This window comes from Cherax quadricarinatus, chromosome 53 (assembly GCF_038502225.1).
Source record: "Cherax quadricarinatus isolate ZL_2023a chromosome 53, ASM3850222v1, whole genome shotgun sequence".
Taxonomy (NCBI): Eukaryota; Metazoa; Arthropoda; class Malacostraca; order Decapoda; family Parastacidae; genus Cherax; species Cherax quadricarinatus.
In genome coordinates, this window is record NC_091344.1 from 14,516,491 (window position 1) to 14,530,931 (window position 14,441).

Consider the following 14,441-nt stretch of genomic DNA (forward strand, 5'->3'; position numbering starts at 1 on the left):
CAGTGTGTGCAGTATAAAAAAAATCCTGCAGCACACAGTGCGTAATGAGGAAAAAAAAAACTTTGACCGTGTTTTTGGATTAAAACAGCGACTTTGCACTGTATTTTCCTATGGTATTTATGGTTGTATTCTAGTTTTCCTGGTCTTATTTTATAGAATGGAAGACATATTACAGAAATTGAGATTTTGATTGGTTTCACAATGAAAAGTACCTTGAAATTGAGCTCAAAGTAGCAGAAATGTTAAATTTTTGCCAAAGTTCAAAAGTAAACAAATCATGCCACGTGTCCAATACACGTCAACTGGTGAATCTAATATTCTTTCACAAGTGCGCCGATATTATTTATACCATTTCTACACTAATGCAGTAGTCTGCATAACAGTAAATCTTCTATTTTTTGTGAGAATAAAAATTCAAAGTGGAAAGCAAAAGAAATGTAAGAGGGGCCTGGGGATGTGACTAATGAACAGAGGAAATGTTATTTTAGTGCCAGGAATGTCTTTCTTGTTTATTCTGGACCCTATTTGGAAATTGGCATCTTTTGAAATTTGTGTGAAATTGGCAAAATTGCTAAATTCTGACCACTTTACTGGATAGTTGAAATCGGTAAATGGGTGGTTTCTTGTATTCATTTGATAGAAAAAATGGAGTTCTAGCAAAATAGACACGATTTTTGTTGACTAGTACACTGGAATTGGCCAAAAATAGGGCTTGAAGTGGGCAAAATTGCCGATGCGTAAACATTGTCGAGACCGCTAACTTCGTGAGAGCATAATTCCGTAAGTTTTCCAGCAAATTTCATACTTTTGGTGTCATTATGATCAGGAAAAGATTCTCTATCTTTTCATAACAAAAAATATTTTTTTTTTTTTTTGAAAATTTGGCGAACAAGTCTGGAAGAGGGCCTGTCGACCATGAAAGGGTTAACAGCGTAGCAAGTAAGTTAAGCGATTAAGCAACAGAAAAAGGATGACACAACACTAAAACTTCCAATGTTGTTCGAGGTATATAGGGCCACTGACAACATATGTCGCCCTGCGTATCTTCCACCACCCTAAACCTCTGCCAGCATCTCAGTAACCACTTTATTTCTTTACATTCTCCACAATAACCACTTTATTTCTTTACATTCTCTATTATGTTTTTATACAATATTTATTTATAAATTACGTACATTGTTTCAGTGTGACTAGTGGTGTTTCAGTGTGACTAGTAGTGTGTTTAGTGGTGGTGGCAGCTGCTGCCGCCGCCACCACCACTCTACGGCTTATGCTGTCAGTGGCCCTGATAAACCCAACAACAACAACATTACTAGTCACATATGTAATGACATATTTTGTTGATTCTAAAGTATATATCCTGTTTCTATGTTATTAATATTGTTTACTATGTCATATTGGATGAATTTTTTTTTTTCAACAAACCGGCTGTATCCTACCAAGGCAGGGTGGCCCAAAAAGAAAAATAAAAGTTTCTCTTTTTTAAATTTAGTAATTTATACAGGAGAAAGGGTTACTAGGCCCTTGCTCCCGGCATTTTAGTCGCCTCTTACAACACACATGGCTTACGGAGGAAGAATTCTGTTCCACTTCCCCATGGAGATAAGAGGAAATAAACAAGAACAAGAACTAAAAAGAAAATAGCAGAAAACTCAGAGGGGTGTGTATATATGTGCTTGTACATGTATGTGTAGTGTGACCTAAGTGTAAGTAGAAGTAGCAAGACGTACTTGAAATCTTGCATGTTTATGAGACAGAAAAAAGGACACCAGCAATCTTACCATCATGTAAAACAATTACAGGCTTTCGTTTTACACTCACTTGGCAGGACGGTAGTACCTCCCTGGGTGGTTGCTGTCTACCAACCTATTACCTAGGATTAGATGAATTGTGATAGATAAATAAGCATCATATTTAAGAATTTTGCCCTGTCTCCAAACAATAAACTCTCCTTCCTCCATATGCCAACAAGAGTCTTCAATAAAGGTAAAAGTGTTGTTAAATGTTCATTTATCCATTTCATTAGTGCTTTATATTTATTTCTCATTGTTTTCTGTATGAAAAACTATAGTTGTTCTTTAAAAAATGTATTTTTTGTTAATATTTTTGGGTGTCTGAAACAGATTAATTGTATTTACATTATTTCTTATGGGAAATATTACTTCGGTTTTCGCACTTTTTGGATTTAAAACGAACTTCTGGAATGGATTAACCCTTTGACTGTCGAAAGGCCCAATCCTGAAGTGTCTCCTGGTGTCGCAAAATATTTGAAAAAAAAAAAAAAAAAATTATTTTTTCTTATGAAAATGTTAAGATTATTTTTCTGTTTGTTTTAGTCCCCCCCAAAAAATTTTCCCATCAGTACTTACCGAGATATAGAGTCCTGAAGTTTGCTGAAATTGATCTGCGAGTGGCAACAGCGGCGACTGCCGCTCACCCGGTAAACTTTGATTTACTTGTATTCGATGGTTTCTTGTTTTTTTCACTATTTTATTTTTTCACATAACTTTTGTGGCCTGTGAGACCAAATTATTGTGCAATGTTCAAATATATACACTCGTTGAATGTAACACAATTATAGCAAAAACACTCGTATCATTATAATGTTGCTAAAACTTGTTTACACAAACAAACAATGTAAACAAATGTTTATTACGATTGTTTTATAATATATATACATATGTACAATCACTGGACACTTTTCTAGAAGTGCTGCAGCTTGTGGAATTCTTTGAAACATGGGTATAAGCACAATGGTGTCTTACACTCCTCACACATAAAACGAGTGTCTCTGCGTTGTTGTGGGCGTTTTGTGGTATGTCCACAAACAAAACACCTCTTCTGAGCATTTTTCTTGGCAGTAGTAGCAGGCAGTGGTATGGGGTAGTGATCACCAGGCCTCAGACGAGAGGACATGTGTTGATAATTTCGTGGGCGCTGGTCTATTGCAGGTGTTGTTTCTTGGTACTTGAATATTATTTGTCTGATGACTGACAAACAAAATTCACCATATTTGGGTTTCTTCTTGGTCTTCAACTTATACATATTATAAGCATTCAGCATGGAAATGTCAAGAAGATGGAAAAACAGTTTTATGTACCACTTATAACTCTTGCGAACACAGTCAGCAAACCCAATCTGCATGTCACATTTGTCCACTAAGTGCATATTGAGGTTGTAATCCATCACAGCTGCAGGTTTTACAATGGGTTCATTGGTCTCTCTATTCTGCTTGCCAGTGTCTACCATTTCGTGTCGGTGAACTGATGTCAGCAGTGTGACATCACGTTTGTCATGCCACCGAAATGCCATGATGTCATTGGCAGCAAACACCTGCACTTCGCCTCTACGACTGCCAGCATCGAACCTAGGCATATGTTTACGATTTCCACGCACTGTGCCACACACACATCTGTCATGTTCACTCGCAAGAAATCACTGAGTATAGGGCTTGTGTACCAGTTGTCAGTATATAAAATATGCCCCTTACCAAGATATGGCTCCATCATTGTTCTAACCACATCACCAGATATACCCAGTAACTTTCTGGTATCTTCCATTCTTTTACCGCCAGTGTACACAATTATATCCAAAACCAGACCAGTTTTGCAATCACACAGAACAAATAACTTTATACCAAAGTGTTTCCTCTTGCTTGGTATATACTGCTTGAATGAGAGTCTTCCTTTGAACAAAATCAAAGACTCGTCAATAACAAGCTTCCTGAAGGGATAAAAATACATACAGCACTTTTGTTTCAGGTACATAAACACATGTCTGATCTTATATAACCTGTCACTTCTGTCAGGCCTGGTTTTGTCTGAAAAGTGTAACATACGTAACAGTAACACAAATCTATTCACTGGTATAATGTCACTGAAAGCAGGGGTTGAAATCAGGCGGTCTGTCACCCAGTATGTGTTGACACTATGCTTATACACATGTGGCATAAGCATTATTGTGGCAAAGAACAGATACATCTCTGCCACAGTTGTGTCCTTCCACTGGTGTAGGTGTGATCTTGGTGACAGAATAGTGTTTGCCATGGTGTACTCAGAGTATGTACTGCTTTCCCTGACAATAATGTCCATCAGGGGTTCATCGAAGAACAACTGAAAGCATTCCAGTTCAGTGGGATTGTTCCCAAGTGTACATGATGGCCGTATTCCACTTTGTCCTCCATCAAAGTCATGGGGATTGGGAACAAACTCGTCATCTTGCTGCCAATCCCAGATGCGGTCAGCTGGTGCGTTCTGGATATTGTAATGTGGTTGTGGTTGTGCTGGTTGTGGTTGTGGGAGTGTGGGGTTGGGTGAGGCTGGTTGTAGTTGTACAGAGTCAGCAGCGCGGGTAGTAGCGTGGCCTGCTGCTGGTGTCACATGACTCATGCCACCATCACTATCACCACCACCGCCTGCTGCCTCACTTGCATCATTGATACCTATCATAACAATATCGTCATCTTCACTATCAGGACGTGGTGTAGGGCCACAGGATGTGCTCCGAGATGTACTCCTTCCTCTTGGAAGAGCATATGGCACACTACCAGACCGCATGCGACGTCGTATATACTGCCACTTCACTGGGGAATATTCACCCTCACTGTCACAACTAGAATTGCTTTCAATAACCTTAAAATCACTATCACTATCACTTGCACTGCTCACATCTGAGTCTTGTACACGGGCAAATAGTTTCCTCTTTCATCCTGGTACAGGTGAACATGAATGAGCCGGCCCAGCACCAGAGGTGGAAGGTTGTGGGTCATCTGGGTTTTCATCACTAATTATGCCCCTCGCACACAAAACCTCCTTTACCCCCTCTCTCCAACCTTTCCTAGGCCGACCCCTACCCCGCCTTCCTTCCACTACAGACTGATACACTCTTGAAGTCATTCTGTTTCGCTCCATTCTCTCTACATGTCCGAACCACCTCAACAACCCTTCCTCAGCCCTCTGGACAACAGTTTTGGTAATCCCGCACCTCCTCCTAACTTCCAAACTACGAATTCTCTGCATTATATTCACACCACACACTGCCCTCAGACATGACATCTCCACTGCCTCCAGCCTTCTCCTCGCTGCAACATTCATCACCCATGCTTCACACCCATATAAGAGCGTTGGTAAAACTATACTCTCATACATTCCCCTCTTTGCCTCCAAGGACAAAGTTCTTTGTCTCCACAGACTCCTAATTGCACCACTCACTCTTTTCCCCTCATCAATTCTATGATTCACCTCATCTTTCATAGACCCATCCGCTGACACGTCCACTCCCAAATATCTGAATACATTCACCTCCTCCATACTCTCTCCCTCCAATCTGATATTCAATCTTTCATCACCTAATCTTTTTGTTATCCTCATAACCTTACTCTTTCCTGTATTCACCTTTAATTTTCTTCTTTTGCACACCCTACCAAATTCAAAATATAAAATATAAAACACTTAAATATGAAATATTAATCCTACATTAAAGAAAATGAAAAATGAAAAATATAAATGATAACTGAATTCAACGCTAATTTAAAACTTGGGTGTCTGGTGTTGGTGACACTGTGTTGTTGAAATCGTAGCCGTTGCTGATGATGGGGATGGGGTCGCAGGTGTTGGTTACAACCCACCAGTTCGTTCTTCACAGTATAGCTGTGAGTATTATATCCCGATGACAGGAAAGCAGGTTCTTTACCACTGCAATGATGAGGGGTTACGTCCTGCAATTTCATACAGGTGCACAGGTAATTAAATCCAAAAAGGGGAAGTCTCAGGACATTAGTCCATCTCCATCAGTTCTACTCGTTGATTGGCAGGTGACCCTCTCTGTCATCGAAGCTGGAAAGATAGACAGGTTACCCACTGCTTAAGAAATCACTCTCCATGATAAGTACAATACCTAAAAGATGTGGTGATTATTACAGCAGTCAACCTAGAGCAAGACTGAAAGGACTAAGTTTATTATTGGTCAAAAGTGAAGCTTTTAACCAATAAATCCACTAGAATACAAGGCAGGCATGTACTTACAGTAGTGCTGGGAGCTGTGAGTCTAGTGATTACTGTTTGGACCGGAGCCCCACACGTCACCTTTCGGGGGGGGGGGGGGAGAAGGAGGGGAAGGGATAGCGGGAGCTAGACTGACCCTACCTTAACAAGCAGCCGGCAGTCAAACTATCACTTTCGGGGTGGGGGAAAAAAGGTGGGAATAGCGGGAGCTTGACTTACCCTACCTTAACAAGTAGCCGGCAATGAAACTATTGTTACTATATACTCCCTCGCTACTCCTATCTATTGAACTTTTCCCTCACACTCCCCCATACCAAGACTTATAGTCAAGGAGTATAAGAAGAATAGGCGAGGAAAAAGTTCTAACATATGGAAGTCGCGTAAGGCAAGAAATCTTCTACTGACTGTCACGACTTAACCAGTCAGAGAAATAATTGGATGAACCATTGATATACACAATATGGAACTTAAAAGCCTGGAGTGCCAATGTCCACCTCAAGAGGCGACTGTTGGTTCCCTTAAAAGTTTCTAGGTATATCAAAGGTTTGTAGTCAGTTTCTAAAATGAATTCTTTTCCCAGCAAATAAAATTTAAGTTTGGAGATACCCCACACAAGGGCCAAACATTCCTTTTCTATGGTGGAGTATCTCGTTTCTGCGGGAAGGAGTTTCCGGCTTAGGAAGCATACAGGGAAGGGAGTACCATCATAGTATTGTAGTAGCACCGCACCTAAGCCAGTATTGGAGGCATCAGTTCTTAAACAAAATGTTTTATTAATATCTGGAATCTTAAGTACAGTGGACCCCCGCATAACGATGGCATCACATAGCGATTTTTCCGCATACCGATTACTTTTATCGCAAAATTTTTGCCGCGCATACCGATTAAAAACCCGCTTACCGATTTTCGTCCGAGACGCGTCCAATGTGCCCTCAGCCAGCCTCACATGTGCCGGCCGTCCCATTGTTTACCAGCCAGCCTCCGCGGTAACATCCAAGCATACACTCGGAATATTTCGTATTATTACAGTGTTTTCGGTGCTGTTTCTGGAAAATAAGTGACCATGGGCCCCAAGAAAGCTTCTAGTGCCAACCCTGTGGTAAAAAGGGTGAGAATTAGTATGGAAATTAAGAAAGATTTTGAAGGGTTTGGGGCTAACCCTGAGAAGCCTATGCCAGTTGTGGAATCCATTGTGCCTACTTCAAAGATTAAGGAAATGTGTGCACAGTGGGTTGAACTGCAAACCTTTATAGATGAAAATCACCCTGACACAACTGTTGCAAGCCGTGCTGGAGACTATTTCAATGACAATGTTGTGGCCCATTTTAGACAAATCGTAAAGGAACGGGAGGTACAGAGCTCTATGGACAGATTTGTTGTGCGACAGAGGTCCAGTGACTCTCAAGCTGGTCCTAGTGGCATTAAAAGAAGAAGGGAAGTAACCCCGGAAAAGGACTTGCTACCTCAAGTCGTAATGGAAGGGGATTCCCCTTCTAAACAGTAAGAAGATAATGCTCTCCCCTCCTCCCATCCCATCAATCATCACCAGATCTTCAATAAAAGTAAGTGTCATGTAATTGTGCATGCCTTTTTCAGTTTGTGTGTATTAAAATTAACATTTCATGTGGTAAAAAAAAATTTTTTTCATACTTTTGGGCGTCTTGCACGGATTAATTTTATTTCCATTATTTCTTATGGGGAAAATTCATTCGCATAACGATTATTTCACATAACAATTATCCCTCTTGCACGGATTAAAATCGTTAACCGGGGGTCCACTGTATAGGGTCTTTCGAAAAGATACTTTTAATCTCATTAAACTTTTCCCGAGCTACGTCGGAAAGTTCAAGAGGTTCCTTCACAGACTTTTTAAGGAAGTTGGATAAGATGCCTGTAAGATCAGTAAGGTTCGGGATAAACCGTGCATAAAAATTTACAGAACCAAGAAAGCTACGCATGAGCTTCTTGGTTTTGGGGAATTTAAATTCTAATAAAGCTTTGATCTTACTGGGGAGAGGCTGCAGAGAGTTATTAGAAAGTATCAGTCCAAGATATCTAATCTTGTTATACCCAAGGAAGCATTTCTTCGGCTTGGCAGTGAGGCCATGTGAGCGTAACCTATGCAAAACTGATGTTAATGTTTGGATATGTTCGTCCCACGTGGATGTCATTACGTAAATGTTATAAAAATAAATTGAAACATTTGGCATATTACCCAAGACCTTTCTCATCAGTCTCACGTAAGTAGCACAGGCAGTTACCAAACCGAAGGGCATAGTTCTATATTGCATCAGTCCTTGGTGTGAAGGAAAAGCGGTGTACTGCTTAGAAGAAGGATCTAACATTACTTGATGATATGCCGGCGCAATATCAATCTCTGAAAAGAAGGAAGAGTCATAAAATTTGTGTAGATCGCTATCTATTAAGGGCATAGGCTCAGCATCCCACCGAGTTATAGCATTAAGGCCTCTGAAGTCAACAGCAAGTCTATATGAATTATCCTCCTTCTTAACCATGACTACTGGTGAACAATATGAAGATACTGAAGGTTCAATGATCTTTAGTTTTAATAATTTGCCTACCTCTCGGTCAAATGCATCCCTAAGGTGAACTGGAACTGGGTATAATTTTTGTTTGATAGGATTGTCCGTTACTAAGTCAATCTTATGGACTACCGTGGAGGTAACACCTGGAATATCAGTAAAGACGTCTGAAAAGTTACACACTGAAGTAGTTCATGTCTCTTATGGTCATCCAAAGATTCATTAATATTAATGTTGGTTGAGTCCGAGTGGTCAAGAGTCACCAAGTCATGTAGTTCTTCATCATAGTCTAAGTTAGAGGTGTCAATTACGCACACCTTACATTCTTCAGTTGTCGTATCAAGTTCATGTGGAAAAACTAAGTCAAAGTTATTAAGGCAGTTAACCGAATTTCTTCGGTAATATTTCTTAAGGATGTTGATATGATAAAGCTTAGGTTTTCCCTTGACTTCTATGAGGTAGTCAACTTTCCCACAAATTTTTAATACTTCATATGGACCTTTCCATGCTACTAATAATTTATTTGACTTGATCGGCAAAAGTACAAGAACTTCATTCCCTACTTTAAAACTTCTCCTCTGACTTTTGGAATCAAAATAGGTTTTGTACTGGTCCATTGACAAGCTTAGGTTTTTCGAAACTATGTCAGAGGTCTCCTCAAGTTTGGATCTAAGGTCAAGGAGAAACTGGTAAGAAGACTGAACCTCAGCACTCACCTCCTCATTAGTCCATAAGTCATGAAGGATGGACAGTGGACCTCTGGCCTGTCTACCATAGAGAAGTTCAAAAGGTGAAAACCCCAAAGAGTCACTGGGAACTTCCCTCATGGCAAACAAAGCACAAGGTAGGTAACGATGCCACTCCTTAGGTTTAAGGGAGCAAAGTTTCCTTAAAATGGACTTGAGAATCGAATGCTGGCGCTCAATCCTCTCATTACAGCTGGGATGATAGGGTGTGGTGAAGAGAGGCTTCACTCCCAGAAGTTGGTATAGACGTTGCATTAAGTCAGATGTGAATTGTGTCCCACGGTCAGACAAAATTTCTCTAGGGATGCCCACTCTGGAGAAGATGGACAAAAGGGCTTCAGCCACCTCTGTAGTGGTTATGGTCTTTAAGGGTATGGCTTCAGGGAAACTCGAAGCATAATCAACTAATGTTAATATATACCTATGTCCCCCAGATGAAAGTGGAGATAAAGGACCAACGATGTCAATAGCTACTCTTTCAAAAGGTACCGTAAAGACTGGCATTTTGACCATAGGTACTCGCCTGGTACCTCGGGAGGATGACAGTTGGCAAACTTTACACGATCTACTATAGGTAGTGACATCTGAGGACATTTTTGGCCAAAAATAGGTTTCCCTAATTTTATTTAAGGTTTTACGATGCGAGAAATGTCCGGCCACTGGCAGGTCATGAGCCATTTTAAGAACAGTCTCTCTGCATTGACTTGGAACAACTAAGATGGAATAGTCTGTCTCATCTGAATTTAATTTGAATACTGACTTGTACAAGATACCTTTTATATATTCAAATTTATATGAAAAGTTTTTCCTTTGGATAACTTGATTTTGTTTAGCGGCATTATGGCAATTCTGAAGAGAAGGGCAATTACGTTGTAAATTGACAAAGGAGTCCTTCAATATATCTAAAGGCTTAAAGTCAGGGAAAATCAAAGGATGGATAGTAGGAGAAGCCTGGGCTTTGGTCTGAGCCCTAGTCAAGACATTTATGGTATCGGAGGTGATATCTTCACTTTCATCTAACAAGTGAACCGGTGATCCTACTACCTCGCTTTCGAGAGTATTATCACTGGTTTTTAATCCCACATGAATCTCACGAGACATTGTCTCATCTGAACTTTCGAGGGACTTCTCTGACTCTACAGAAAGAGGATCTGAAACACCTATGTCCATCTTTGGTGATGAAAGGTCAACCTCAGAAGGAAGAATGGCACCTTTTACATTACCTATTAGTACGGAGCAAGAAGTGATGGGAGCTAGTACGGCTTCAGACCAACCTGTGAACCATTTAGACCTAATGTAACAACGGATGGTAGGAAAAGTGTCCGTACGGCCCAAGTAGTCTAAAAGTATAGCAGAGGAATGAGTTTCTTTAAGGTTAGGGAACAGCTTATCAGAAATGACTATACGTGTGCATCCAGTGTCTCGTAAAATGGTAGATACATTAAGTCCATTAACAGTTCCTGAACAGAAGGGTGCTTGGTTATTAGTCTTTAAAACATCTTCCAACTTTTTGGACCTTCTTAGAAGGACAATCTGGACGTTTATGTCCCTTAACACCACACAAATGACAAACAGGAATAAAAGAAGTCATTTTACTTTCCACTAGAGGCTTTGATTTCTTAAGGTCTGATGAACCCTTGCCCTTAGGGTTCAATCCCTTTAGGTCTTTATAGGAATTTTGAGCCTCAGCATACAGGTCAGCAGCCTCAGCAACTTCCTCAGCTTTAATCAGGTTACGTTCTCTGATGAATGTTCATATCTGATGGGGAAGAGCTGTCAGGAACTGGTCAGCAACCATGAAGTCTCTAAGAGATTCATAACTGCGACCAATTCCTGTCGAACAAACGAAAGAGTGTTACCTGTAACTGCTGAAAGTTCTGGCCAGGCTGTAAGGTGGCATACCTGAAATCTTTCCTGTAAGAATTAGTGGTTTTTTGATATGCTTTAAGGATTGCCTTCTTCAGTAGGTTATAATTACATATGATATCCTGCGACAAAGTTGCATAGATATTCAAGGCTGTACCAGAAAATAACATTCCTAACCTGGTAGCCCAGGTGTCAGCAGGCCATTCACAGAGGGTAGCAGTATTTTCAAACCTGATAATGTATGAAGTTATGTCTTCCCCCTCTGTGAAGGGAGGTAAATTAGGTGTTGGAATATGTGCACTAGCTGCATGATGTTCAATTACTCCTTCCTCTAATTGTTGTTGTGTAAGAGTTAACTTTTTATTCTCTAATTCAAGGCGAGATTTTTCGAGCTCGCAATCCTTTTCTCTCTCCATTAACTCAAGTTCTCTAGCTTTTTCCTCATGTATTTTAGTCTGTTCCTCACGTATTTTAGTCTGTTTCTCACGTATTTTAGCCTGTTCCTCACGTTCTCTAGCTCTTTCTTCACGATCAAGTCTATCACACTCCTTTTTCTCTTCTCTTTCTAACGGTCTTTCTTGGATTTCTCTCTCTCTTCTTTTTCTCCTGTCTTTCAAGGTTCTCTTTCTCCTTTTTCTCTTCTCTTTCGATTTTCTCTCTCTCCTTTTTCTCTTCTCTTTTGATTCTCTCTCTCTCCTTTTCTTCTTCTCTTTCCCTTTCTGTCTCTCTTCTCTCCCAATTCTCTCTCTTTCAAGTCTTTCCTGGATCTTAGCACTAATGAAAGATTCTAAATTTTTCCCTGTTATTCCTAACTTACTTCCAGCGTTCATCCAAAACTGGTATTCCTCCATGCTTGCAAGAATAACTTAAACTATCAGGGGAAATGAAACGGGTATTAAAGAAAACGGAGGGTTCAATTCCTGCTCCGCTCAAACTGTAAATAAACCAGAGGGCTCTATCCCTGCTTCAATTAAACAATATGTATTAATTAAAACGAAGGGTTCCATGCCGGCTCCAAGCAAACAGTAAGTAGAATGGGTTCACTTGACCATCCAATCTTCTCACCAACAAATCAAGAGTGTCCTATGACAGTTCCCTTGATATAATAAAGAGCTCAATGAAACAAATTGTCACTGGAAAACCTCGGGTCCCTAGAGTCTAATCCTCCAAAGTGTTTCAAGCTCACACAAAAATAGATGGCAGAATTAACTAGTATTCCTGCCTTGACTTGACTTACAATAAATTGAGACCATAACAATCACCAAATCTTTTAAATACCTGTACTGTAGTCCTACCATAGAGAATGATTACTCATGGCTGGTGGTAACCGTCTGTGGTATGCGGCGTTGAAGTTCCAATGGTAGATTCGAGATGGAGTTGAATCCTGATTCAGTAGAGTTGATCCTGGCAAGGTCACCACTTGTGAAGGCTTACTCAGCCCTGTAACAACTTCTGACAGTATTACCCAGGCTGGCTCCTCCTCAGGAAAATTAATGAATAGAAAAAGAAATAATAACAGACAAACATAAACACTTTATTATATAGAAAATAGAAAATATAAAACACTTAAATATGAAATATTAATCCTACATTAAAGAAAATGAAAAATGAAAAATATAAATGATAACTGAATTCAACGCTAATTTAAAACTTGGGTGTCTGGTGTTGGTGACACTGTGTTGTTGAAATCGTAGCCGTTGCTGATGATGGGGGGGGGGGGGTCGCAGGTGTTGGTTACAACCCACTGGTTCGTTCTTCACAGTATAGCTGTGAGTATTATATCCCGATGACAGGAAAGCAGGTTCTTTACCACTGCAATGATGAGAGGTTACGTCCTGCAATTTCATACAGGTGCACAGGTAATTAAATCCAAAAAGGGGAAGTCTCAGGACGTTAGTCCATCTCCATCAGTTCTACTCGTTGATTGGCAGGTGACCCTCTCTGTCATGCAAGCTGGAAAGATAGACAGGTTACTCACTGCTTAAGAAATCACTCTCCATGATAAGTACAATACCTAATAGATGTGGTGATTATTACAACAGTCAACTTAGAGTCAAAAGTGAAGCTTTTAACCAATAAATCCACTAGAATACAAGGCAGGCATGTACTTACAGTAGTGCTGGGAGCTGTGAGTCTAGTGATTACTGTTTGGACCGGAGCCCCACACGTCACCTTTCGGGGGGGGGGAGGGGAAGGGATAGCGGGAGCTAGACTGACCCTACCTTAACAAGCAGCCGGCAGTCAAACTATCACTTTCGAGGTGGGAGAAAAAAGGCGGGAATAGCGGGAGCTTGACTTACCCTACCTTAACAAGTAGCCGGCAAAGAAACTATTGTTACTATATACATGTACTCCCTCGCTACTCCTATCTATTGAACTTTTCCCTCACAACTACCAAGATGGCGTTCCCACAATGCACTGCTGAGTCCCAGATTTTTTTCACAGGGTGCACACCGACCACTGAGACCCATTCTCTCTCGTGTAGGACTACCAGCCCTCTCCCGCTTAATTTGAAGCCGCTAGAATTTATGCATATAGATACGTCAAACACGATATCTCCCATGACGTATATATACGACCGCGACAGTCAAAGGGTTAAGTATGAAATCCAGGGTTCCACTGTATATTAGAGCTGATTTCCCCTATTCTGTATAAACATTTAAAATATATATTCTGTATAAACATTTAAAAATATACCAGAAATGTTATAAATGGTGCAAGGTGACATTAACCCTTTGACTGTCACAGCCGTATATATACGTCTTACGAGGTACCGTGTTTGACGAATATATACTCATAAATTCTAGCGGCTTCAAATCAAGCAGGAGAAAGCTGGTAGGCCCACATGTGAGAGAATGGGTCTGTGTGGTCAGTGTGCACCATATAAAAAAAATCCTGGACCATGCAGTGCATAATGAGAAAAAAAAAACTCTGACCTTTTTTTCTTTTAATTAAAATGCCGACTTTGTGGTCTATTTTTGTATAGTATTTATGGTTATATTCTCGTTTTCTTGGTCTCATTTGATAGAATGGAAAACATATTATAGAAATAGAGGTGATTTTGATTGATTTTACTATAAAAAGAACCTGGAAATGGAGCTCCAAGTAGGGGAACTGTTTGATTTTTGCCAATGTTCAAAAGTAAACAAATGATGTCATTGTCCAATAAATGTCCAACTAGCCATTCTAATATGCAGTCATGAATGGGTTGATGTTATTTATACAATTATTACAGTATTGCAGTAGTCTGCATAATAGTAAATCTTCTATTTTTTGTTTGAATA

At 40.1% G+C, this 14,441-nt stretch overlaps 1 protein-coding gene across 4 annotated transcripts in view; it reads right to left on the reverse strand.

The window, feature by feature from the left end:
• Positions 1-14,441, reverse strand: part of LOC128692327 (SPRY domain-containing protein 3-like) — a 138,116-nt gene that overhangs the window by 62,216 nt on the left and 61,459 nt on the right. The window lies entirely within an intron of this gene.